Below are 3,110 nucleotides of genomic sequence, written 5' to 3'. Positions count from 1 at the left end.
TTGAGAGTTACTGCCAATCCTGTCTGCGTTGCATACAGAGGAAGACTTTTCCCTCCAGAGTTGTTGCCAGCTCCTTTCTTTGTTGATGATATCCTGCTCGTCAGTTGATCACGTTTGCCATTGACTCCAGACTCAGAGAAAGACTCTCTTTTAAGGAGAGCTTGCGGAAGCCTCCTGTACATTTGTCTCTGAACTTTGCAGTCCCACCCTTGCCTCCCTCACCTCCCATGCCTCCTGGTACCGAGTCGGTCAATGAAGGTGAACCAATGCACTTGGGCTCACGTGTCTCTCTGCGGATGAGAGAACCCTTAGGAGGAGGGAGAGATTGTGCCTTTATTGTGGCCAGGCAGGTTACTTTTTGAAGTTTTGTCCTACCCACCCAGGGAATGCCCGAACCTTGAGGTCCTGTGACAGACCTTATGTGGCATTGTTTCGTCTCCAGTTATCCTGAAGGATAAGCCCCTGGTTTTGGTTTCCCTTTCTTGGGCTGAGTCATCCGTCGAGATACAGGCTCTAATCGACTCTGGGGCTGCAGGCCTGTTCATTGATGCTGCCTTTGTTTTGAAGCACTCAATTCTGCTGCAGCTGTGTGAAACTCCACTTGCCATTGAGGCTCTTGATGGGAGACCTCTACAGCCTGCCCATGTGACTCATGAGACTGTTCCGTTGTCCATGGCCATAGGGGCTCTTCATCATGAGATAATCAAATTCATAGTTATTTCCTCACCTAAGTTTCCGCTGGTTATTGGTTATCCTTGGTCACATAGGCACAACCCCTCTTTTGATTGGCTCCATGATGAGGTTCTTTCCTGGTCGCCACAATGCAGTAAGACATACTTCCAGAAGGTAGCCAAGATCATGTGCACCTCTTCACTCTCCCTGCCGGAGTAGTACCATGATTTTAGCGATGTCTTTGACAAAGGTCAAGCCGGTAGTTTGCCTCCACACCGGTCATATGATTGCGCAATTGACCTTCAAGCTGGTGCCATACTCGTGGCCGGGTTTACCCTTTGTCAGTCTTGGAGGATAAGGCCATGGAGGAGTATGTTGCAGGCGCACTTTCTCGAGGTTTCAAATCCTCATCTCCTGCTGGTGCTGGTTTCTTCTTTGTGAAGAAGAAGAGTGGTGAACTGAGACCTTGTATTGATTATAGGGGTCTCAATCCTTTACACTTGATACCTTTACACTTGTAGCATCCTGTGATATTAAAAGATTGGGGGATGTTTGCCATCCTGGAACTCTGCTTTTCTTTAAGTCGACTGGGGGCAATAAGGCTTTTGATGTTTGTTGCACGTTAAAAGACCACCTGGGGTTTACTTGAGAGAACTCTCCCAAGAGCTTTATCTTGCCCCAGAATTGGCCAATGTTTTTGAATCGCTTTTTTGATGGCCCCATGTTGGTCACTGAATCTTGTAATAAAGAGGGTGCCATACTGATCTTTAACAGGTGTAGGCATATCCCTAATGGTAATACCTTCTCTATATCTGTCCACTGTCCTCTGGATATGTTCCGGTTCGTATCTTTTTTCTAGGAATTTTGTAGTTAATATAATTGCCTGATCCTCATAATCCTTAATATTGCTGCAGTTTCTGAGTAAACGGCAAAACTGACTGTAAGGTATGTTCTCTTTCCATTTGGGATGATGGCAACTCTTTTGATGGGGATAAGAGTTGCCAGCTGTTTCTTTAAAATCGGTTCTAGATGTGATGTTACCATCAACACCACTACCCAGTTCAAGATCCAAGAAGATCAAAACATTTGGGTCCACTACATAAGTCAAGTGAATTCCAAACTTATTGGTGTTACAATAGGAGACAAATTGGTCCACAGTATCAGGGGGCCCATCCCAAATGATAATAACATCATCTATATACCTCCCATAGTATACAGGATGTGTGGCGAAGGGATTCTAGGTCCAAATATGAAATTTCTCCCAATACCCCATAAACAGGTTGGCATAGCAGGGTGCAAAATGTGCACCCATAGCAGTGCCTGATACCTGTCTATAGAACTGTCCCTGGAAAGAAAAATAATTCCTCTCCAGGGAACATTGAGTACATTGACAAATGAACTTGGATTGGATGGGACTAATATGGTCTGATTCTGATACAAAGCATTCAGCTGCCCGTAGTACACCGTCATGGGGAATTGACGCGTAAAGTGAACTCACGTCCAAGGATAACCATAGATATCCTGGCTCCCACTTATAATGTTGTAGGGTATCCAGGACATGTGCAGAATCCTTGATATAAGCAGGGAGAAAAGTGAGAAGGGGTTGGAGAAAAGCATCCACATACTGAGACACCCGACTGGTAATTCCATCTATAGTCGCCACTATGGGTCTCCCTGGTGGGCATAATGGGTCCTTGTGGACTTTCGGAATGTGGTAGAAATAAGGTGTCTTTAAATAGCCAGAAAAAATTGTTTCTCTGATTTTTGTATTATACCTTGGGTAAAAGCTTGGTTCATCAGTTTTATTAGTTCCAATTTATACCCAGGGAGAGGATCATGTTGGAGTATTTCATTCGTAGATTCATCTGATAGAAGTCTGTATGCTTCTTTCAAGTACTCCACCTTATCCTGAGCGACTATACCTCCTCCTTTGTCCGCTATGCGGATAACTAGATCATGATTCTCTTTAAATGCAAGTAAGGCCTCTTTTTCCCGCATCGAAAGATTGTGCATATTCACTTTCCCCTGTTGTGACTCACATAGTTTTCGAAAATCAGCATACACCATAGCATAAAAGATTTTAATAAATTCATTTTTAATATGATGTGGATAAAATGTGGACTTCGGACGGAATGTGGAATGTATCATCCCATTAGAAAATTATGTAGATATAGGGATTTCCACTTCTGACCCTCCCTCCCAGAACAATTCTTCTAGAATGTTTATTGCCTCTTTATCCATTTCATCCATGCTTAGATCATTGGTTTCATCTACTAGGGATATAGGTTAATATTAACCCTATGGTTACCCGGGAGACAAAAGAAAAAAATGGGAGACCCAGAGAGGGTGAGACGGAGGCTTATACACCTCTTTCTGAACCACATGTCTCCCTCGTTCCCCCACACCAAGGGGTACCGGAGGATAAGTATACCATTAAT

Source organism: Aquarana catesbeiana, linkage group LG03 (genome assembly GCF_042186555.1).
Source record: "Aquarana catesbeiana isolate 2022-GZ linkage group LG03, ASM4218655v1, whole genome shotgun sequence".
Classification (NCBI taxonomy): Eukaryota; Metazoa; Chordata; class Amphibia; order Anura; family Ranidae; genus Aquarana; species Aquarana catesbeiana.
Note: the sequence above shows the minus strand (reverse complement) of the source record.